Source organism: Eriocheir sinensis, unplaced genomic scaffold, assembly GCF_024679095.1.
Source record: "Eriocheir sinensis breed Jianghai 21 unplaced genomic scaffold, ASM2467909v1 Scaffold660, whole genome shotgun sequence".
Taxonomy (NCBI): Eukaryota; Metazoa; Arthropoda; class Malacostraca; order Decapoda; family Varunidae; genus Eriocheir; species Eriocheir sinensis.
Window position 1 is genome coordinate 104,047 of NW_026112010.1, and position 25,399 is coordinate 129,445.

Here is a 25,399-nt window from a genome sequence, read left to right on the forward strand (position 1 = left end):
TATTGAGACAAATGAACATAGATCTTGTAATGGGAACACACTACTCGATGGTGTTACATAAACTCAGTAAGGGATTGGATCCTTTCAAGACGATAGAAAACGTAGTATTGTGTTTAAAGGTTGACTTAGATATATAACAGCTCCCCCTTGTCCACTGATGAGAGAAATTACTTCGTGCCAGCAACACTTTGCATGGTGTGGCCAGCTCCTGGGGACTCACAATGGATTCCTCAAAGTGTGTATTGATAGAATTCTAGTGCAGTCCTGTAGAGTGGGCATCACTGTGTGTTTCAAGCCTATTTTCTGGGTGCCATGCACATCCTCATAATAGATGCTGCTAAAGACAAGCCTGCATGGGTTTACTCCTCCGTTAGGGCCACTGTGTCCATAAGGATATTGAGCACTGGACAAATGAGCAGCCTAGTACAGATGACAGTCGTATAAGGCATATAACATGAAGAAGTGCAAGATGACTGGTTAGATGTGACAAACCAGGTGTAGATAGGGAGAGTCATGGGGTAGAATATATTTTGTAAGAGTATCAGTGGTGGAGAGCTCTGTGGTCCATGGGGAGAACAGATCATCATGGAGGGTGTGAGATAATTCAGAATTAATCTAGGAAAAGGAAGCTGCCTCGAGAATCTCAGCAAGGAGAGAACTCCAAGTTTGAAAAACGTGACAAGAGAAGGAACGTGTACGAGGCTGAGGCTGTCTGAGAGTGAGGAGGATGAATTCGCATGTATGTCTGCAAGTACAATGATGAGGACATACAGAAAGGTCAGATGGTTTGATAGGTGAGAGGATGCGAAAAATTATATAATGGGGAATCAGTCACTCCTCATATCCCTGTGACTGTTGGGAGAGACCACCAACTTGTTTTGCCCATCACCAATGCACTGACTCTAATAGCTTAGCATCACCTGAAAACCCTGTATTCCAAAACTTCTAAATCCACTTCCATTTTCAGTTCCTTCTACCCCACACAATCTTTGATCCACCCCATAACAGGACCTTACCAGTGCAGCTTCCTTTCCTGTACTTCAGGTCCTCAAGGTGATAGGACGTGCTCAGGTCCTCAAGGTGATAGGACGTGCTCAGGTCCTCAAGGTGATAGGACGTGCTCAGGTCCTCAAGGTGATAGGACGTGCTCAGGTCCTCAAGGTGATAGGACGTGCTCTGGCTAGCTCTTGGGTTGACCATGTCTGGTGGGATGAGTTACAGTGGTGCAGTGAAGGGAGGAGGCGGGGCCGGTGGGGGTACAGTTGGGTCTGTAAATTCTCTCTTGGAGAGAATTGAAGAGTTGGAGAGGACTGTGGAGGCCATGAGGAAGGAAAATGGAGTCCTTCGTTCATCAGGTCCCCAGACAGGCGATGTACATAGTACACCGTCACAAGATGGGGGCTGGCAGGTAGTCAAGAGCCATGGCAGCTGCTTAAAGTTGAAGAGGACCAATCCTGCGGGTGTGGAGTGCCGCAACTCCTTCCAGGCTCTCTCTGAGCTGAGGGAGAGAGTGAAGGAGCAGGAGGTGAAGGAGAGGAGGGCAGATGACAAATCCCTGCCCAGAGGTAACATTTTGGTTGTTGGGGATAGCCAGGTCAGGTTGTCAGATAGGGCCTTCTGTGCTAAAGATAGGACACGTAGGACCAGGGTGTGTTTTCCTGGGGCGGGGATTAGGGATGTCAGCGACAGGGTAGAGTCGTGCATGTCAGGCGAGGGAGTCAAACCCATCGTCTGCCTGAGTGTGGGAGGGAACGACATAGTCAGGTTAGGTAGTGAGCAGCTTCTGCGTCGCTACATGGAGGCACTTCGAAAAGTTACGTCCAAAGGCGGGGTTCCTGTGGTGTGTGGGGTTCTGCCAAGGCGACGGGTTGGTGCCATTTGACTGTCCAGGGCTATTGCATTAAACTGCAGGTTGGCAGATTATTGCAAAGCCAATGGATGGACATTTGTCGACGCCTGGGACAGTTTCTTTGGCAAGAACCACCTATACCAGAGGGACGGGGTTCACCTTTCATGGGAGGGGGTACAGATCTTGTCTGATGCCCTTGAACGTGGATTGGGGGCCCTGCAGGGTTTTTTAGGGTAAGTAAGAAGGGGCCTAAGATGGCAATACCAAGTGGGAGCACTAAATGTAGTAATAATAATAGGGTAAGGCAAGGGGTAGGTCTAAATGTGTACTATACAAACAGTAGAAGTATTAGGAATAAGATAGATTTATTGAGGGGAAAGGCGTGCGTAGAGAAATTTGATATGATAGCGATCACAGAGTCATGGATAAACACTGCAGACAGACACTTTCTCCCAGAATTAGAGATTGAAGGGTATAAGTTACTCCACCAAGATCGAATAGGCAGGAAGGGGGGTGGGGTCGCACTCTTCATCAGGGACAATCTTAAGTGTGTCATTAACAACTCAGTCAAGGAAGATAGCAATACAGAATCCCTCTGGGTAGAAACAATAGGTAGAAAGGAGAAGCTTGTCATCGGAGTACTTTACAGACCGCCCAACCTTACCAGGGACAGTAGCCAACCCCTTTTACAAGAAATTAGTAGGGCGTCAAGATATAGGAATGTGTGTGTAATTGGGGATTTCAGTTATAGGAACATAAAGTGGGATACTTTATCCGGAGATCAAGAGGCACATGATTTGTTAGACGTGATACAGGATAGTTTCCTTAAGCAGTTAATTAGAACACCAACGAGGGAAGAAAATATTTTGGATTTGTTGTTAACTAATAGAGCGGACAAAATAAGCAACATTGAGGTTGGGGATTCATTAGGTAACAGCGATCATAAGGAAATTAGATTTAATGTTAAATGAGAGGATAGAGTCAGCAGTAACAACACATTAATACCCGACTTCAGGAAGGCAGACTATGAGGGCTTAAGAAAGCAGCTGCAAAGGCTTAGGGGAGTGAGATCAGAAGTAGGTCAGGGCCCAGAGCAGGGAGGGGCGTTAATCTCTGGTGAGGTCACTAGTCAGGTCAGTAACTTGGAGGGCGAGTACAATAGTCTGGTCAGGGAGATTAAACTAGGACAGAAACAGTTTATACCTCACAGGGAAGTCAGGTCAACAGGTAATTACCCGCGATGGATGACAGAAAGGCTAAAAACTGAAATAGGAAGGAAAAGAGGACTATATGTTAGAATTAAAAGGGGGGAAACTCACCTAAGGGATAGTTACAACGATTTAGCTAGAGCAGTAAAGAAGAACACACGTATGACAAAACGTAATTATGAGATTAGAATTGCCAGGGAAGCAAAGACCAATCCAAAGGGCTTCTTTCAGCTTTATAAGACCAAGGTTAGGGATAAGATAGGGCCGGTTAAGTCAGGAGAATCACTGATTGATAGTGATGAGGAAATGAGCGAGGCGTTAAATAGATATTTCTTAACTGTATTTACCAAAGAAAGAGTAGATGATATACCTCAGGGAGAACAGATCTACGGGGGAGAAGAGGTAGAAGAATTAACCGACATCAACATAAGTAGGGAGCTCGTGATTAGACAGATAGATAGACTTAAAGTCACTAAGGCGCCAGGGCCAGATGAACTTTTCCCCAGGGTGATAAAGGAATGCGAAACTGAAATAAGTGGGCAGTTAACAGAAGTATTTAGGAAGTCACTAGACACAGGGGTGGTGCCTGTTTCATGGAGGCAGGCACACGTTATTCCAATATTTAAGAAGGGTGACAAATCTTTTATGGAGAACTATAGGCCGATTAGTTTGACGTCAGTTATAGGTAAAATGATTGAGTCAATAATAGCTGATAGTATTAGGGACCATATTGACAGACAATTTAATTCACGACTCACAGCATGGGTTTATTAAAGGAAAGTCGTGCCTCACTAATCTTTTATCCTTTTACAATAGAGTATACGAGGCAGCTGACAATGATGAGAGCTATGATGTGGTTTATCTTGATTTTAATAAGGCCTTCGATAAGGTACCTCACCAGAGACTTAAATAAAGCCAGGGCTCATGGGATAAGAGGGAAGGTATTTGATTGGATTAAGGCGTGGATTAGCGACAGGAAACAGAGGGTTACCATTAACGGTAAAAAATCCAAATGGGGTAATGTTACCAGTGGGGTTCCTCAAGGTTCAGTTTTAGGCCGCTTTTATTCATTATATACATCAATGACATAGAGAATGGGATAACTAGTGACATAGGCAAATTTGCAGATGACACCAAAATAGGACGCACTATTAGGAAAAGGGGAGGATGCTAGAGCACTGCAGGAGGATCTCAACAAACTGTCAGCTTGGTCAGAAAAATAAGAACATAAGAACATAAGAACGCAGGAGTCTGCAATAGGCCGGTAGGCCTGTACGAGGCAGCTCCTTTGACCCTAAGCTCCCGTGTATCTAACCCCACCTAATATCGCTGTCCATGAATTTATCTAGTCTATTTTTGAATGTGACAATTGTATTGGCACTCACCACGTGACTGCTAAGCCTATTCCACTCATCCACCGCCCTATTTGTAAACCAATTTTTGCCTGTGTCCCTGTTGAATCTGAATTTATCCAGTTTAAACCCATTACTTCGTGTCCTACCCGGTCCTCTTACCAACAAAACCTTATGAATGTCTCCCTTATTAAAGCCCTTCATCCATTTATAAACCTCGATCATGTCTCCACGCACCCTTCGCCTTTCTAGAGAATGCAAGTTTAACTGTTTGAGTCTTTCCTCGTATGGCAAGTTTCTCAACCCCTGAATCATCTTAGTCATCCTCCTCTGCACCGATTCTAAAATTTTGATATCCATTCTGTAGTAAGGTGACCAGAACTGAACCGCATAGTCAAGATGAGGTCTAACTAATGCTAAATATAGTTTGAGGAAGACTTCGGTGCTTCTGTTGCTTACGCTCCTTGAAATAAATCCCAGTACCCTATTTGCTCGATTTCTAGCTTGAATGCATTGTGCCCTTGGACGGAGATCAGAGCTCACTAAGACCCCTAAATCCCTCTCGCACCCAGACCTGCTTATGAGAGTGTCATTTAAGCAATAGTTATGTGAGGGGTTGTTCCTACCTACACTCAGAATACTGCACTTCCCTACATTGAACTCCATCTGCCATATATCCGCCCAGTCATACAATCTGTTGAGTTCACCCTGGAGAATACTAGCGTCCTGATCCGACTCAATTGCTCTACCAATCTTGGTATCATCTGCAAATTTACTAACATCACTACTAATTCCTGTATCTAAGTCATTGATATGCCAGATGAATTTTAACATCACCAAGTGTAGCATACTTAGTGTAGGAACACGCAACCCATTACACGGGTATAGCTTAGACTCCACAGCAATAGGCAGGTCTGAGTGTGAAAGGGATTTGGGGGTGTTAGTGAACTCTGACCTAAAACTAAGGAAGCAATGTATTAGTGCGAGGAATAGGGCTAACAGGGTATTAGGATTTATTAACAGGACGGTAACCAACAGGAGTGCAGAGGTCATCCTCAGACTCTATTTAGTGTTAGTTAGGCCACACTTAGATTATGCTGTCAGTTTTGGTGCCCACACTACAGAATGGACATCAACTTGCTAGAATCAGTTCAGAGGAGGATGACCAAGATGATTCAGGGGCTGAGGAACCTCCCATATCGAAATAGGCTGAAACATCTAAACTTACATTCACTAGAGAGACGAAGAGTGCGGGGAGATCTGATAGAAATATTTAAATGGGTCAAGGGTTACAACAAAGGCGATATAAGTAAAATACTGAGAATTAGCCAGCAGGAGAGAACTCGCAGTAATGGATTTAAATTATAAACGTATAGATTTAAGAGAGATATAGGCAAGCATTGGTTTAGTAATAGGGTGGTGGGGGAATGGAATTGACTCAGAAATCACATAGTTAGTGCAGGGACGATAGCTTGTTTTAGGAGTAGACTGGATAGCTACATGGACGAGGATGACAGGTGGCAGTGAGGTGTGGGTGCAGTAAGGAGACAGGGTACTGGAGCGTACGCCCGTACCGAAAGTAAACGATGATCAAGCCTCAACCTGTAACCCCAGAAACTACATCTCATCCATCGTGAGTAGTGGGAGGGATTCTGGAGCTGCCCTGTGTAGGCCGCCCGGCCTCTTGCAGTTTCCCTATGTTCTTATGTTCTTCTTATGGACTAGCTGTGATATTCCTCCCACCATCACTGTTCCTCTAATAAGCTTATTCTAGACCAGACCTAAACCAGAAGAAGCAAAAAGGAATCAGTCAAATTTACCACAGAGATTGTTGATGGTGGGAGGAGGAGCAATGTTCGGGTTCATCAGGTCCTTACGTTATGGGCAGCACCTCCGGGCAAGTGTGCCCTCTTGACATCGTGACTATTTAGACTGGCCTGGTATCAGTCCCTGCCAAGCGTGGCGCCATGACTGACCGGTGGTACAACTCCTCACTAAGGAGGCCAGAATTTAGGCTGGTAATGCCATCAATATGTGTCTTGGTGCTTAATTAGCATTTTCAGTGTTTCTAAAACAAGAAAATGCTGTCATATATTCATGTAGGCATATCACCTGCAGATGACAGCGAGATGATCCCCAGCATTCTCAACAAGAATCCTTGGACAAAGCCTTGACTTATGATGGCCTCATCTTTAAGTTGCTTTTCATCACACAAAAAGGGAATGCACCTACCAAGACAGTAGGAATAAAATTATTGTCTGAAAATCGATCACTCCTTTATTATAAAGAAGGGCAGTTCTAATTGGTTTGAGGTAACAGTGCTACCATTGTCAAGGCCTTGACCATGTCGCTGACAAGTGTGCTTAAAACTTTGGGCCCTAGATGAGGTTTCTGCATAGGTGCTCATGAATAACAGGACTATCATAATTAAGCCTCCTAAATGAAAAAAATGTGTTAACTCCACATCAGTTTCTGTGTCATCTGCAAAGACTGTTCTTCTATGACAGCCCAGCAAAATAGAGTCAACAAGGATACTACCAACTTCACCCAGGGAACCAGATGAAACTAGGTCTGCTCCACGTACATTTCCTGTATAAAATAATAGATTATATCAGAGAGCTCTTAGATAAGCTCAACATTGGTGTATTATGCAAAACAGAAACTTATTTATTTGAGTCAGAGCTGAGCATAACTCATGTTGCAATGTCTTAGACTTCCTCAATAATTTGCGTAGCCAGTCCCCATCGTGATCACCTGAGTTGTGTTAAGCAGTTATGTACTCTGCTTCACTGATGCTATCCCACAGATAGGCATTAGCATAGTCCCTCTTAGTTATTAGCTGCTAGAAATGGAAATACACTTTACCAGTGTTTTATAGGCCTGGTCATTGGGCAACAGATAGGGGCTTTATGGATGAATCTCGGCAGTTTCTTGAGCTTTTTTTTTCACGCCCTGTTAGATACATCATTAATCTCCTGCATCATCCTCTCACTTTCTGCCGACAACACCATATCATATGTAAACAGGCCTGCCACTGTGTCTCACATCACACACCCTTAATTGTCTCACACATAAGAACATAAGAACATAAGAACGCAGGAGTCTGCAAGAGGCCGGTAGGCCTGTACGAGGCAGCTCCTTTGACCCTAAGCTCCCGTGTATCTAACCCCACCTAATATCGCTGTCCATGAATTTATCTAGTCTATTTTTGAATGTGACAATTGTATTGGCACTCACCACATGACTGCTAAGCCTATTCCACTCATCCACCACCCTATTAGTAAACCAATTTTTGCCTATGTCCCTGTTGAATCTGAATTTATCCAGTTTAAACCCGTTACTTCGTGTCCTACCCGGTTCTCTTACCAACAAAACCTTATGAATGTCTCCCTTATTAAAGCCCTTCATCCATTTATAAACCTCGATCATGTCTCCACGCACCCTTCGCCTTTCTAGAGAATGCAAGTTTAACTGTTTGAGTCTTTCCTCGTATGGCAAGTTTCTCAACCCCTGAATCATCTTAGTCATCCTCCTCTGCACCGATTCTAACATTTTGATATCCATTCTCACCAACTCTTCACTCAGCTCCTATTTCCAGCATCCAGAGGCACTCACATCCTTGTAAAAATATGTTATCCCTACACCAAATACACTCCCACTTCATATATCTACATCATATCCTATAAACCCTTCCTGTCAAATGCATCATAGGCTTTCTCCAGGCCCGTGAAGGCAGCAGACAGCTGCCTCTCCTGCTGTAGGATACTCCCCCACTATAACTCTCACTCTAAAAATTTGATCCCTGCATTCCCTCTCTTCCCAAAAACCCACTTGTTCACTGCTAACACTTTTAATAATAGTTTTCATCATCGCTGAATTATAATAAGTTTTCTTTGCTGCTCGACTAACTGATGTTAACGTGTTTCTGTATTTCTTACAAGTACACTCATACACAAGAGGACACTTGGCATACAATTTTTGCATTGTATTTCGTTGTCTTATTGGATTTTTAATTGCTACTCTATATAAGGTTTACCCATATGCTTGTTCTTGATTACATATTATTTAACAGGAAATATATTATTGTAAATAGTTAGAAAGTTTTCCATGTGTATCAAAGTCATCGTTGACATTTAAATCATTAACACCAGTGTTCCATTGGTGGTTTATTGAGTCAGCTTTGAATTTCTTAATCGAATCCTCATCAAATTATTTTTAACTATTGTGTGATTGTAAGATGCACTACTTCGAGTACTGACTGAACTGAAAACTGGAAAATGATCACTGAAAGAAGAATGTAATATGCCCCTTGTCGTGTAGTGTTGTAAATCATTTGTCCGTATGTGATCAATTAAAGTTGCTGAAGTGTTGGTTACTCTGGCTGGCTCAGGTATCGCCGGAAGAACGAGCGCGCTAAAGAAGGTTCACAAGATTCTGAACATTGGCTTGCTTGTGGTTCAACAGACTGAGATTAAAATCCCCCGGGATATACAGCACAGCACATTCGCTTCCGAAACTACTTCTAGAATATTCTCAAGTGATAATAATTACTCGCCAGTTCTTCCATTTGGTGGCCTGCATAACATACCAACGCCGGTGTTGGTGATAATCCAGTACCCACAAAAAGTGACGACACAAATCAACAACAAATAAATAATAGGAGCAAAACAGTTTCATCCTCACACTACTCAGAAACGAGGAAAAGGAATATGAGCAGGTGTGGCACGATAAGCGTCCCGTTCAAAAAACACAAACATTGGCAGCAGCGACTCTGCAGGAACGACGGGTGTTGGGGACCGTCGCGCGAGTACCCGGGTAACACTACTGTCCAGTGTGTGCCGCGTGTGGCCAGGCGGGGACACACGACAGGCAGTGTGTGTGTGTGTGTGTGTCATCTCCGTGCAAGGACGGGCGGCAGACTCACCACCACACACCCACAGCCTCCTGCCAGACTTCTATAGTATGACAGCCAATTTCCCTGACCACCATGACAGCCTGAACAAGGCCTAGCGGGGCATGCCTAAGCCTAGGGTAAGCTGATCCCACGAGGGGAAGGTAATGATGGAGTGTGTGACCGGCATGGCCAAGACGCCCCCGGCCCTTGGTGTTCCTCCAGTATCACACCCGCCGCCCCGCGGGGCTGCCGGGCACCTTACTGAGGTGCCTTGTACTGCTGCTCAGCTTTTTACATAACCATTCCCTGCAGAAACAGTTAAATGGGTGCCTGCTGTTCCTGTTGAGTGGGTGGAGCATGACACACGCCAGGGGTCAAGGGGGAACAAAGGTAATGCCCCCCTAAGGAGGTGCTGTGTCAGATTTGGATATTTTGAACCAAGGAAGGGTTGACGGGGACAAAGTCCCACCCAGCAGGTGATGTTAAATTTGAATAGATCTGTTAAGTTTAGTGGTGGGGCGCTGTGCAATGACTTGCACAGTGTTGTTCTTCAGTAAATATCAGCAGTGCAGTGCTCAGTCTTGTGTAATATTGCACTCATGCCGGTGCACAAGTGCAAAATTAGTAGTTACACCTGCACAGCAAAATTACCTTGATCTTGATCTTGATTTATAATGCGCAGGGCACCCATTCAGGTGCATAACATGAATATTTGTGTTGGCTGTTGGGGGACGGGGGAGTTGGGTGTGTGGGGGAGGGAAGTGAATCAAGTGTAATTGTTTGTGTTGGTGTGTTGTGGTGACAAGTGAGTGTGTATTTGTTTTCTGAATGAGTCTATTGTACCGCAGTCTGAAATCTGTTGAGGGAGGCTGTTCCAGTCACATATGGTGCGTGGAAAGTATGAGTGCTTGTATGCGTCAGTGTTAGTGTGATATGTTTGGTATTTATGGGTGTGTGTGTTACGAGTACGTTGACTGTTTGCGTTGTGTAAGTATGTGTGTGGGTCAATGTCAATGTGAGTGTTTGTGATCTTGTATATCAGTGTAAGTCTGTGTGCTTGTCTGCGTATGTGAAGAGGTTCCATGTTTATTTGTTGTTTGATCTGTGTTGTGATGCCAGGCGTTCAAGTGTAATTGTTTGTAATGAACCTAGCTGCCTTGGTGTTGATTTGTTCTAGCCTATCAATGTTTCTGTGTGTAAGGATCCCACTCTGTGGAGCAGTATTCCAGTGTTGGTCTCACAAGTGTGTCATAAGCTACCTAGTGCTTGTGCAAGGTCCTTTCTTGGTTGCAATGCCTACCACTTGTTATTGTATATTATTTTTGATAAATTTTTGATATGCTTTACAAGGGTATAGATATTGGTTATCATGTCAGGCTTTGATGGGTTTGTATACACCCTAGAAAACATGGAGTGGCAGCACACGGGGTAATTTTTGATAAATCCCTGTGATCCACTTTGCAATGGTTATAGATATTGGTTATTACCTATCTGTTAGGCATTTATCCCCACAATAATGTGTCCTCAAGGCTCTGTTTTGTGACACTTGAATTTCTACATTTAAAATTATTGAAAATGACCCCATATCAAAAACCTTGGGCAAATATTGCCTCTGAAATAAATCTTAACCAGTTGATGAAGGTGAACCTTTGTGTTGCAGGATGACAGAAGACACGCCCCAGAGGAAGACGTCAGCCAGGAATCCCCGCGCGGTCAGCCTCTTGCTGGGGGTGCGGCAGCGGCAGCAACCGATGGCAAGTCTGGAGAAGCAGGTGAGGCAGAGGTTGAGGCTGGGCAGCTCTGGTCTTTGTTAGTAGGTCAGGAAAAGGCAGAGGCCAAGGGAGTGAGAAGCTCTTTTTCTTTTTTTCCTTTGTCCAGTTAATGAAGCAGCTCAAGGGGAAAAAAGCCCACTATGCATTGCTCCTGTAAAAGTAGATAGAAGTGAGTGGTCTGGAGAGAGTCAGTTACAGGTGGAGAGGTGTCTTGATATTCCCCTCATGAAAGAGTTCAAGTCATGGGCAGGAGGAAGCACAGACAAAGGAAGCTTGTTTGTTCCAGAGTGTACCAGCAAAAGGGATAAAGGAATGCAGACGGTGGTTTATTCCTGCATAAGGGATTTGTATAGCATAGGAATGAGACAGAGTAGAAAGTTGTGTGCAGCTTAGTGTGAATTTTTTCCCCTTCATTACTAGGTGGCATTAGATGTCCAGGCTTGAGAGACAGGAAAAGCAAGATCCCTACAATGCAGTACAGTTTATGTGGCATACCATATTGAAATTGCTACACTTGACACATTTTGTCAGTAAGATATAATCTGATTGACCGATTAGGACCCCAACACACACAGACACACACACACACACACACACACACACACACACACACACACACACACACACCTATGCACAAACCTCAGCATATGATCGGAGGAGGCTAGACTGAACCTGGTGTGCCGTTTGAACCCTAAGCACGACTATTTTCTCTTCTAGTTTGGTCCTGATTTAGTTATAGTGTTGTGTCTGCTGGTTATGACTCGGCAGTGGGGGATGAAAAGGCAAGTCCTGCTCTCTCAGCCTCTCTCTCTCTTGGCCTAAAGCCTTACTAAAGTCTGTTCTCTTAAGTCAGACCCAAGCTGACAACATAAACCTAAGCGTGTTTGCAAGCTGAGTGCTGACTGGCTGCTGCTGTGGCTTCCAAGTTTTCTTTAACCTGTTTGTGTTTATCTCACGCAGCACTTTCTGCTAATCTGCACTGTGCTTATGAACACGCTTAGGTTTATGTTGTCAGCTTGGGTCAGAATTAAGTGAACAGACTATAGTTGTGATATATAGGGATTGAGCTACACTTGTGGGCTCTTGTGTATGTGTTGGGGTGGAGGTTGTATGTGTGTGTGTGTGTGTGTATTTACCTAGTAATATACAGGATGATTTACACTGGTATGGTCCTGTCTCCAAATTTCAGTTTATCAAATTTAGCTTTAAGTTCATGAATATTTTTTGCTTGAACTCAAATGTTCTCTATTTTCAAGGTCATTCTTAGTCACAATGTATCTGTGTGTGTGTGTGTGTGTCTGCCTCTGCTGGCTTGTCTGTTTTTTGTATGCATTTACTTAGTCATAGTATAGAGGATTTTACCTAAGCTTGTGTTGACCTGCCTCCATATCTGCTTTCATACAACTGTACTTACTTTTATAAATTCATGGATGTTCTCAGCTCTGTCTCCTCATCCAGACACTTGCCAGCGTGAATCACTCCAGCAGGGAAGTCAAGCCTCATAATAATGATGATGATAATACTACTACTAGTAATAATAAAAGATGGTATATATATTTTATTTTACTCAACTATGTCACAAACTTCCCATTATGAACCACTCTTAACAGGGAAGCCAAACATAATAATAATAATAATAATAATAATAATAATACAGCATATTTATTATACTTTATTCTACCATCTGGCATTTCAGGGTGAGATGGAGGTGTGGCCAGGCCTGTACGCACACCTCACCTCCCAGCTGGCGCGGGGCAAGGTGGCGCTGGTGCTGGAGGTGACCAGTCTGACCTCACCCAAACATTGTGGCAGGAACTGAGCACCTCACATCCACACACTGGTATGCATTCTACCTCCCTATAGAATTCAATTGGGAAAAAAAATTGACATCACTGAAAACTTGAAAAAAAATATTGCACAGAAATCTAAAAAATAGCTTAGACAATTATTGTTACATAGCAGGATGATAGTAATATTGATAATAATAATAGTAGTAATAATAATAATAATAATAATAATAATAATAATAATAATAATAATAATAATTAGAATGGTAATAAGCAATCCCTGTTGTGTGTGCAGGGTGGGTGGTGCCTGCCGTCCTGGCCAAGAGTGCCGCCCACACCCTCAGTGCCTTGCTGGGCCACCACTGCCCCCCTGCTGGACCCCCCTGCAGCCATCACCAAGGTGCCTGATAGCTGTCTGTCTGTCTATATCTTTCTGTATCAATCTGTCCATCTCTATGCCTGTCTATCTATCTCTGCTTATATCTGTCTTTATCTATCTATCTATCTCAGTCTGTCTATATCCATTTATCTATCTCTCTGTCTGCCTTATCTCTGATGCAGGATTTATTGAACTGTTTTGTTTTAATATTGTTTTTGTCCCTCTTTTTTATTATTATTATTCTCCTTACTTTACTGTTGCTGCCTATTTTAATTTCCCTATCCATGTCTGCTCATTAAGAGGAAGCTGTTTGGGCCTGTAGCATTGTTTTATTTTTCCTTGATGGCCTTTCTTGGATCTCAGAAACAATGTCTTTTTCCTATAGTTAACCTGCTCTTTTTCTCAACATTGACCTTCCTCTCCCTTCCCTGTCCTCCCCAGCCTTCAGGAGACACTGCTGAGCCTGGTGTATGTCCAACGGGCACACTGGCGCTGCTTCCAGTACCAGGGGTCCTTATGCCAGCAGGAGGTGCGGGGCGAGGCTGACCCCAGCACCTTCACCCCGAGCCTCTCCTTCCAAGGCCTGGTGGGTGTCTGGCCCTTACGCCTCCAGACCAGAGACGCCATGCAGCTCCTGACACCACAGACACAGCAGCTCAGGGAGAGGATTGGTGAGAAACTGCTGCAGCTGAGGAGGGAAGGTATGTAGGAAGGAAGGGGAGGAGGAGAAAGAGGGAGCGGGAGGGAAGGAAGAGAAGAAAGGGAAAAATGGAAAGGAGGAGGAGGAAGGAAAGGAAAGGGAAGGCAAAGAGGAAGAGGGAGAGAGAAAGGGGGGGGTTGAGAGGGAAAGAAAAGGAAGCAGGGAGGAAGGGAGAGGGAGGTAAAGAAAGGGAAAGGAAGGAGGGGAAAGGAGAGTTAAGGGAAGGGAGGGAGTGAAGGAGATGTGAGGGAGGTTGGGAACATTAGGAAATGCCTTTGTACTGCAGTGGACCAATAATAATGGCTGAGGAGGAGGAGGAGAAGGAAGAGGGAGGGATGGACACCTTTCATAGGAAGCTCAGTCACAGCAAACAGGAGTCACTGAGGAGCTCTGTGCCTTGTCTTCAGAGGCCGTGGTGCTGAGTGAGTCTCCGAGGCTGTGTCTGGTGTGTGACGAGCAGGTGGAGCAACACGCAGCCTTACGGAAGGGTAAGTGCACTACACACTAAGGTGTTTTTTCATTCACAGACAAAACATAATGAAGATAGTCTAAGTACCCTGATGTACCCGAGGCAGCTCTTGGTACCTGCCAGAGTTTTTACCTCAAGAAGACCAAGTTTCCCTCACATATATATCTACTTGGACCGAATTTCTTGTCCACACCAAACCCACTTAGGCAACACATGGCATCTTTTTACCAGAGCTTTTACTTCAAAAAGACTCAGAGTTTCCCTCAAACATACCATTTATAGAGGACTTCGTGGTGCAGTGGTTAGCACACTCAGCTCACAACCGAGAGAGCCCGGTTTTCGATTCCTGGGTGGAGTGGAAAAATTTGGGCGGCTTTACCGATACCCCACGCCCCTGTCCAGCCAGCAGTGAATGGGTACCAGGTATTAATCGGGGGTTGTGTCCCGTCTCCTGGGATCTGTTCCCTTCTCCTATAATTCCTTCCCTTCTGTCTCTCTGGCATATGACCACAGATGTTGCACCGACTAAACGAAACTTTCCAACTTTCTGCATACCATTTATTTATTTTCACCCAATTCCTTGTTACATATGTCACCCATTCAGGCAGCTTTAATACTCTTTACCAGAGCTAGAAGACAAAGCTTTCCTCACTTATCTAACCAACACTTAACTACCATAACTTTGACCACACATAACCCCTTGAGGCAGCTTTCTACCCTCGTACTAGAGCAACCTTTTTTACCAGACAAGTTTCCCTCACACCACAACACACAGAGGTACACACTAATTCACCCTCTTTCCCCCTCTCCCCCCCACACAAAGGGAACATCCAGAGCAGCCAGAGTGCATCCAGTGGGTGGGAGATGCTGAGGCGTGCCGGGGTGCTGGGACGAGGCCAGCGGCTGCAGGTGGGTGGTGGAGGCACTGTCTGTATGATGTGTTTGTTCATGTTTATGTCACTGTTCCGTCGTTCACTGTTCCGTTGTTTACTTCTCCTTGTTCGCCTTGCTTAGTATGAGTCTCCCTTCACACCTGCACTGGCTAACACCTGTATAGCCACCCATAGTAAAGCATAGAGGGTATGCAGCTCTCTCTATTCCTTGGACCTGCTTTATAAACATGATGCAGTGTCAGCCAGTAGGATCAGTTGGGTTGAGTTGAGGCAAAGAAGTTGTTCTCATTGTTGGAATTAGAATTGAGGAAGGAGAGAGAGAGAGAGAGAGAGAGAGAGAGAGAGAGAGAGAGAGAGAGAGAGAGAGAGAGAGAGAGAGAGAGATATATAGATATATATATATATATATATATATATATATATATATATATATATATATATATATATATATGATGCAAAACAGATTCTGGATAAAGGAAGGAGAGATGGAGAGAGTAAATGAGAAATAGAGAGATTGATAGCTGATGTCAAAGAGATATTGATAAAGAAAGAGTCTAATCCTAATCTAACCCTTTTCTCCCTCCCTCTATCCATCCTTGCACAGCCTCGGTGGCCCAGGGGGAGGAGGTGGAGCTCATGCACAGCCAGGAACACATGGCCTTCATGTTCAGCCTCCAGGCCCAGCGAGAGGAGGAGCTGCAGACCCTTCAGGAGAACTACAATTCTGTCTACCTCCCCGCCACCAACGTCTGTGCCCTGCTCTCGGCCGGCTCACTGCTGCAGGTACGAGGGGGAGAAAGAAGTACCATAAGTGCATGTAGGAGAGAGTAATGTTGTGTTCACATTGGTAGAGAAAGAAGGAGGAGGAGGAGGTGTGTGAGACAGGAGATGAAAAGGAATGGCATTGAGTCACTCCTCTAGTCTCTGCTCATGGTTGGGTCGTTAGATTGGAGTAGGAGGAGGAGGAAGGAAAAGGAGGAGAGAAATTATAGTAAAAGCCTGTAATAGAAAATAATGCTGTATTCAAATTGGAGGAAGAAGAGGATAAGGAGGAGGAGGAGAAAGAGGAGAGGGAGAGGAAGGAAGAGGAGAAAGGAAACAATGGAAGAGAGGGAGGGAACATAAGAACATAAGAACGCAGGAGTCTACAAGAGGCCGGTAGGCCTGTACGAGGCAGCTCCTTTGACCCTAAGCTCCCGTGTATCTAACCCCACCTAATATCGCTGTCCATGAATTTATCTGGTCTATTTTTTAATGTGACAATTGTATTGGCACTCACCACATGACTGCTAAGCCTATTCCACTCATCCACCACCCTGTTAGTAAACCAATTTTTGCCTATGTCCCTGTTGAATCTGAATTTATCCAGTTTAAACCCATTACTTCGTGTCCTACCCGGTTCTCTTACCAACAAAACCTTATGAATGTCTCCCTTATTAAAGCCCTTCATCCATTTATAAACCTCGATCATGTCTCCACGCACCCTTCGCCTTTCTAGAGAATGCAAGTTTAACTGTTTGAGTCTTTCCTCGTATGGCAAGTTTCTCAACCCCTGAATCATCTTAGTCATCCTCCTCTGCACCGATTCTAAAATTTTGATATCCATTCTGTAGTAAGGTGACCAGAACTGAACCGCATAGTCAAGATGAGGTCTAACTAATGTTATATATAGTTTGAGGAAGACTTCGGGGCTTCTGTTGCTTACGCTCCTTATGTTGCTTACGCAAGGCAAAGAGGAAGAGGGAGAGAGAGAGGGGGTTGAGAGGGAAAGAAAAGGAAGCAGGGAGGAAGGGAGAGGGAGGTAAAGAAAGGGAAAGGAAGGAGGGGAAAGGAGAGTTAAGGGAAGGGAGGGAGTGAAGGAGATGTGAGGGAGGTTGGGAACATTAGGAAATGCCTTTGTACTGCAGTGGACCAATAATAATGGCTGAGGAGGAGGAGGAGAAGGAAGAGGGAGGGATGTACACCTTTCATAGGAAGCTCAGTCACAGCAAACAGGAGTCACTGAGGAGCTCTGTGCCTTGTCTTCAGAGGCCGTGGTGCTGAGTGAGTCTCCGAGGCTGTGTCTGGTGTGTGACGAGCAGGTGGAGCAACACGCAGCCTTACAGAAGGGTAAGTGCACTACACACTAAGGTGTTTTTTCATTCACAGACAAAACATAATGAAGATAGTCTAAGTACTCTGATGTACCTGAGGCAGCTCTTGGTACCTCCCAGGACTTTCTCTGCCTCTGTGGTGGATAGTGGAGTGTTTCCCATGTGGTATTGGTGTGCTGGATATCCCTTCACTGGTAGCCTGGTAACATACACTCCCATGTCTTTTTCTGCCTCTGTGGTGGATAGTGGAGTGTTTCCCGTGTGGTATTGGTGTGCTAGATATCCCCTCCCAGGGTGCAGGACTTTACATTTTTCTTCATTGAATTGTAGCAGACATTTTCGTTCCACTCCTGTAGCTTGGTGAGGTCTGTCTTCTGGCTGGAAATCTGCAGCCAAGGGGTTAACAAGTGTGCTGCACCTTCATGGGACCAAGTTTCCCTTGACCCTTTTTTGGAATTACTTTTACACAGACATTGTTGCAGTTTGAGAATGCTGCTCACTGGTCGCTTGCTTCATGTCCTACTCTCTGACCCTCACCGGACCTGCCTTTGACGTGAGAGCTCTTCATGTCCAAATACTATGCCTAGATAGATAGATAGAGAGACAGATAGATAGTGTGATAGGTAGGTACTCCCAGTTATCTCCTGACATTTGCTGTATTACCTTTCATGAATTGATAAGTTTATCTGTACTGTGTTCATTGACCTGGTAGTGAAGATGTCAGATGGAGTCTTTCAATGCTGCATCTTTTAAGGTTAATCAGATGATGACAACTATGAGCCAGGTGCCCAGAGTTTGTTTTTTCCCAAATAAATGAACAGCTATTTCGAGAGAGGTTGTTTCCCTCAACAGACAGGAACCATTCAGGAAAAGGGAGAGAAGGAAGAGGGAGAGGAAAGAAATGCAATGCAGTTTGCTTACTGTGAGACAAACAGAATAAATGGACATAACAACAGCATCAGCAAGGTTGTGTTAAAGGGAGGTAAAGTAGATAGAGTCCGTCCTTTCTCCCCCCAAAAATACATAGACACATTACATGGACCAGGAACAATTTTAGCACAATATTTTACTTATCCATAATTGCCTAAGTGGCCAAAAGAGAGATCAGTTTCAGAAGGAGAGGTGTCTTGATTGTTCTAAATACCTATTCAAACACATGCTAACCAACTTGAAATAGTGCTCCAGCCCTCACTTGGAAAGAAAGGAAGGAAGGAAGGAAAAGGAGGCCTGGAAAGATGATAGGAAGGAGGAGGAGAAAGAGGAATAATTAAATGGAGAAAGAAGGGAAGAGTCCAAGGAAATTTAAGGAAAGAAGGAATGATAAAAAGGAAACTAGGCTGGCAGAGAGAGAGAGAGAGAGAGAGAGAGAGAGAGAGAGAGAGAGAGATATATATATAAATATATATATATATATAGATAAATATATATATATATATATATATATATATATATATATATATACCCTTGATTCAGCTATTTCACCACCCCGTGTCTTTCCTCCCAGCTACAAATCAGAAAATTGACCCTCGAATGCTAAGTCCTCTGAGTATTTTTCTCCCCACACTGGTGCCGAAGTATTGCATTTTCATTCATTCACAATTACCTGACACTTTTTTCTTTTCCTGTTATGATTCCCAGTGATCAATGTCTAGATCCACACAGCCCTGTCCAGCACATGAAGGTTCACCCTGCTATCCAAGCTCCCAATGCAAGAATCAGTTATGGTCCTCAGCTCTAGTATTTCATCGTCCAGTGTCCTTCCTCCCAGCCACAGTTCAGGAGGAAGAAGTCGTGTTTACTAAAGCCACAGTGTTTTTCTTGTGTTGTTTCAGAGTGGTATGGGTGACGCAGAGGCTCTCACTCAGGTGGTGCTGCCCGTGGCCTACCAGTTCAACCCACAGCTGGTCCTGGTCACTGCCAGCCTTGATGCTGGTGCGGGGACCCACTTGGAGGTTGGTGGATGGTGTCACTATCTGTATGACTACCTGCTGCTGCCTCTTTCTCTTTTTCTGTCACTATCTGCTCAGTTCAGTTCAGTTCTCTCTCCATAATTATATTTTCAGTTCATGGTCGGGAGTTTTGGCTTCATAACAGCACTCCCTGGTGCACTCCTTCACTGTTTGGGTTTCTTGTTTTCCTCTCTTTATTCCTTTAGTGTTCTTTCTTATCCAAAATTTCTCTGTTGTTCTTTTTTGCTTTTTTTATTTATTTATTTATTTATTTTTATCTGCCTTAATAACACATCTTCAGGGGCTGCCATGTGTATGCAATGAAGCATTTTGTAGTCTCCTTATATTGTATCCTGATGTATTGTCATCTCAGACCATTGCATTCCATAGTGAATAACTCCCTTCCTCTTCCTCACCCCCATTCCTCCCTTCATGCATCTCATACCTAAAGTAACACAGCCTAACCATTGCATTCCATATTGAAGGACTCCCTTTCTCTTCCTCCTCCCTTATTCCTCCCTTCATGCATCTCATACCTAAAGTAACAGCCTCACACACACTCCCAGGTTGCTGCGTGAGTCCCGATTGCTTTGGACATATGATGGCCCTTCTGTCTGGCCTGGCCGAGGGCCGCATGGTTCTGGCACTGGAGGGCGGCTTCAACCTCACCACCATCAGCTGCTGCATGACGCTGTGTGCCAAGGCCTTGCTGGGGGACCCGCTGCCCCCCCCTTGAGCCCCAGCTGGTGCCCAACAAGAGTGCCGTGCAGACCATCAATGACGTCATCCGTACCCACAGCCGCTACTGGCCGGCGCTCTGCTTCAAGGTGAGTGTGGGGGTCTTTAATCCGACCACTGCAATTGGCACGGATTTGGCCTTCACTGGTAGCCTGGTAGCATACAGTCCCAGGTCTTTCTCTGCCTCTGTGGTGATAGTGGAGTGTTTCCCATGTGGTATTGGTGTGCTGGATATCCCCTCCCAAGGTGCAGGACTTTACATTTTTGTTAAGTGAATTGTAGCAGACACTTTTTGTTCCATTGCTGTAGCTTGGTGAGGTCTTCTTGTAGGAAATCCACAGTCAAGGGGTTAAGGGGCAGGACTGGTGAAAGTTATCCCTCATGTCCTGCTGGTGTGTTCTGTGCCTGGTAGTGTTGTCAGTACATAATATAGAAAGCTGCCTCATTTCCAGAACTATATATTGGACATGTATTAGTTATTAGATCTCTCAAAACATTTCTTCAGTTCTCAGTGGCAATAGATATTGTTGTTGTCAGACAGTAAGAAGCAAAACACATTATCCTCTCTATGTTTTGCAGTCTTTTCTTGTGGTTTGAGTCCTTGTGGTGCCTGACCCTGGGCAAGGTTACTTTCTTTACTGCCCTCACACTGCTCCTTGCCTCCCTGGAGCAGAGTCAGGGAGAGGTTGTCTACATCTACCATCAGTATAACAGTCTTGGTGATTAGTAGAAGATAATAGAAGGAATAGAAGGTTAATTTTGATTTATATTAGTTTTTTTCATAATATCTCTTCTTCCTTCTCCTCCTCCTCTCTCTCATTCTTCCTCCCTCTCTTCCTTTCTTCCTCCCTTTCCCTCTCCTCTGTCTCTGCCTTCATTACATTCTTCACCCATTCCTCCTCTCCTCTCCCCTCCAGGATTTATACCTCATCCAAATCTCTCCTTATATTAGAATCGCTTCTCTTTCCTTCCCTCCCTCCTCTCCTCCTTCTCCTCCCACTCTCTCTTCCATTCCCTTCTTTATCCACCTTTTCCCTTCTCTTTCCTTCCCTCCCTCCTCTCCTCCTTCTCCCTCTCCCTCCCACTCTCTCTTCCATTCCCTTCTTTATCCACCTTTTCTCTTCTCTCCTTCCCTCCCTCCTCTCCCTCCCACTCTCTCTTCCATTCTCTTCTTTATCCACCTTTTCCCTCTTTCCTTCCCTCCCTCCTCCTCCCTCTCCCTCCCACTCTCTCTTCCATTCCCTTCTTTATCCACCTTTTCCCTTCTCTTTCTCTCCACCACTCTTTACTTCTCTCTCCTCCCTCACTCTGTCTCCCTTGGTCCACTCTGTTCTCTCTCTCTCCTTCCCTCCATGCCTCCCTCTCCTTCCTCCTCCTCTTCTAGATTTGGATAGTAATATGTTTTAATGTATTGCAGAAAGAAGAAGAAGAAAAGAAGAGAAGGAGAGGGTATATGTCTGTGTGTGTGTTATATGGACAAAATTTAAACTGATTTCTTTCAACATATATTTTATTATTATTATTGAAAGACAAACTTTTCTTCTTCACTTCCTCCTTCTTCTTCTTCTTCTCTTTCATCTTCTTCTTCTTCTCTTTCATCTTCTTCTTCATCTTTTGTCGGGGTTCTGATAGGAAGAGAAATAATAAAAATAATGAGAAAGAATTAGCTCTATAGAGAAAGAGGGGGGGGGACCCATATATGTGTCTGTGGGGGTTGTCAACATACTGTGGGGGGGTCCTGAGAGTGAGAGAGAGAGAGAGAGAGAGAGAGAGAGAGAGAGAGAGAGAGAGAGAGAGAGAGAGAGAGAGAGAGCACAGCCTTCTGTCTCTTTCTCTTCCTTCTCCTTATTCTTTCTCTCTTTCTACTACTACTACTACTACATTTCCTCAGTAGTTAGTCAGTCAGTGTGTGTGTTTGTGTGTGTGTATCTCAATCTCAGAAGTGCCTCCATCTGTCCCTGCTGTGGCACTCTCACTCTTCAATTCCTCTTCTTCTATCTCTTTAAATCTTCACTTATATACCCATGCAGTCTTCTCCTCTTCCTTCTTCTTCTCACTTTCCCTGACAGTCCCTCTCTCAAGCCTTCCCTCATACACTCTCTTCACAAACCCATTCTCATCACGTGTCCAAACTATATCGGCGCAGCACACTCCACTTCTTTCGCTGCCACACCCACACCATACTGCTCATACACGCTTCATTCTGCCTCGTCCTGACACACCACACACACCTCTTGTATAACACCTTTCCACTGCATGTATATCCCCTTGCTCTGCTGCGTGTCATGTACAGTACTTGGCTAAAGCTGTTTCTTGATCCCCTCTTGGTCTCCGTGCTCACACTTCTTCCCTTCCTAACTCTGCCCTTCGCTGCTCTCTTCCTGACCTCACCTCCCTGTGCATCTGGCCGCCCTAAACTCATCTATATATTCCTGCACTATTCACTTCTCTCCCTCCCACGTTCCCATTCATTACAGTTTATTTATCTCCTCATTCCCTCTCACTAGCACTCCATTTCTTGTTACAATTGTCACTTTTCTCCCCTATTTCTCTCCCATTTATCTTGGTGTGTGTGTGTGTGTGTGTGTGTGTGTGTGTGTGTGTGTGTGTGTGTGTGTGTGTGTGTGTGTGTGTGTGTACCTCCTGTAATAATAAAATAATGTAGGAATGCTCAATAAAAATAAATTACAAATATATATTACTATTATTATTACCATTGTTATTATCATTAGACCCAAGAAGGAGGAAGAGGGATAGAGAGAAGGGAAAGGAAGGAAGAGGAGGAGGGAGGGAGAGGAAGGAGGCAAGGGAAAGGGAGAAGAGAAGAGAAGAAGGGAAGGAAGGTGAGGAAGGAAGAGAAGAAGAATGAAGGAAGGGAAGAAGATATGAGAAAGGAGGAGAGATGGAGGAGGAGGAGGAGGAGGAGGTCATAATCTATCTTCCTCTGCACCGTGAACCTAAAAGAACACTTCTTATGACCCTCCCTGCCCTCCTTTTTGGCCTTTGGGAACAGCTGATGTGCGGGGCAAATGCTTCCGACCTTAGGAGGGAGGTGAAAGGGAGGAGAAGAACTGGAGAGGAGGAGATAAAATGGAGAAGTGGAGGAGAAAGGGGAAGACCAGCAGCAAGAAGACATGAAATAATGACGAGGAAAACAAAAGTAACGAGGAAAAATAACAGGTTAGGGAAAGAAAACAAGGAAAGTAACAAATAAAAAAGTTAAGAAAAACTGAAATAAAACAAGAATATTAAGTAAAGGAAATAAAGAAAAGGACACTGGCCGAATCACTCCCCCAGCCGCCCCTGAGGCCTTAACACACACACACACACACACACACACAATAATTCCCTAAACAGACCCCACAGTTACAGGGCCAATGCAACATGTTTTCAGCCCCCAAACAGCCCCTTCCAAGCCCTCTAGTGTGCCCAGACCTTCCTGTAGAGGCCAGGGCAGCTCAACAGACTCTAGCCCCAGCCCAGGGACGGGTTTTAATAACACTAACAGACGTATTTTGACAACAATGACAGTCACCAAGAACCTGTAGAGTGGACAGGAGGAGGAGAGAGGAGGGAAGGAAGGGAGCAGAGGAGGAGGAGCAGAGAAAGAAAAATTGAAAGAGGAGGAGAAGGAAGAAATGATGATGAAAAGATGGAAGAAAATAAAGAAAATAAAAGGAGAAAAAATGAATAAAAAAGAAATTATGTGCTATTTTTTACCTTTGTTCCTAAGTCTTCTTCTTTTCTTCTTCTTCTTCATCTCATTCCATGGAAGAAGTTAAGCTGAATTAGTATTCGTATACTAAAAATAAGAAAACTCTGTGTCCCTGCCTCCCTGATACGTTCCCTGCCTTCTAGCACTATAGTCCTGCCGCCTCGTCCTGCCTCCCTGTTATATGTTTAAGGCCGAGATTTTTCTCTCTTTTCTACTACACCCGGTCCCACACGTCCTCTGCGTGTATTGAAACACACGAGACATTAATCAAGACAAGGAGAGGGTTTTGTTGGCTGCCCGGGATTGAACCTGTGACCAGCGTGACGGGAGAGCCACTACCTTATCAGTCGGCCAAAGAGGTACCCTGCTGGCTGAGTGGGTTATGGGAGGCTTGCCCATCAGGCCTAGTCGCTGCACTACATATGCATTAAAACAACTCTGAAAACAATTACAATTACGAAGAAAAGAATGGAATTGACGACATTCCCTCATCACATCTTAATCCTCCCTTTCAATGCCTCCTCATGTATTCCCTCCTCTCCAAACTGTAACAGGCAAGTGACAAGGGCCAGGAGGAGGAGGAGGAGGAATTAGTGATAAGGGGAGGCATGCCTGACACCACAAAACCTCAAAACTGCCAACTCTCTGAATAAGCTGAAAAACTAAAATACTGGAGCCTACATTATTCCCTCACCTCCTCTCCATCTCCTGGTTCCTTCCGTCCAGGAGAGAGCAGCGGAGTTCCTTGAGCAGGCCCTTCCACTTGTAAACCTGGGACTTCTTGGACGTGAGGCATCTTGGACAGCTCTGTGGTGAGGTGCTCAGGCTGGGAGGAGGAGAATGTGTAGGGAATGTGTTGGGGAGGGAAGGGAGGAGGGGAAGGAGGAGAGAAGAGAAGCTAGCAAGATTTTACTGTATATTAACCAGACATGGGGCGATTACTTATGTTATGTAATCAATTACGATTATGATTACTTCATATTTTCACGATTGCGATTACAATTACAATAAAATTAAGTGTAATCAATTACGATTACGATTATATGATGTATTAATCGTGACTACAGGAAGGACTGAAAGGTGAACTTGCAAATTTCACACATGTACCATACTGAATATTTAATTGGTTGAATTACTATAGATATTTAGAGTACATACTTGCTGTACGAGAAACTATTAACTAAACTTTGCTAATGTAATCACAAAAGTAATCACAATTACAGTTGTACTTTTATAATGTATTCGATTACGATTACGATTATTTTAAAAAAATAAGAGGGTAATCGATTAAGATTACTTGAAAAACTGTAAACGATTGTAATTGATTACGATTACTTGAAAAACTGTAAACGATTGTAATTGATTACGATTACTTGAAAAACTGTAAACAATTGTAATTGATTACGATTACTTGATTACGATTACTTGAAAAACTGTAAACAATTGTAATTGATTAAGATTACTTGAAAAACTGTAAACAATTGTAATTGATTACGATTACTTGAAAAACTGTAAACAATTGTAATTGATTACGATTACTTGAAAAACTGTAAACAATTGTAATTGATTACGATTACTTGAAAAACTGTAAACAATTGTAA

At 44.1% G+C, this 25,399-nt stretch overlaps 1 long non-coding RNA gene across 2 annotated transcripts; it reads left to right on the top strand.

The window, feature by feature from the left end:
* The first annotated feature begins 10,962 nt into the window (after nt 1-10,962).
* LOC126993729 (uncharacterized) lies at nt 10,963-21,647 on the top strand. Of its 2 annotated transcripts, none has more exons than XR_007748209.1 (8): nt 10,963-11,075; nt 12,772-12,915; nt 13,158-13,262; nt 13,683-13,942; nt 14,349-14,429; nt 19,229-19,348; nt 19,912-20,172; nt 21,501-21,647. It is a non-coding gene; the product is annotated as an uncharacterized LOC126993729 (long non-coding RNA). The 2 variants fall into 2 exon arrangements; XR_007748210.1 differs by lacking the exon at nt 14,349-14,429 and adding an exon at nt 17,332-17,412.
* Nucleotides 21,648-25,399: the final 3,752 nt, after the last annotated feature.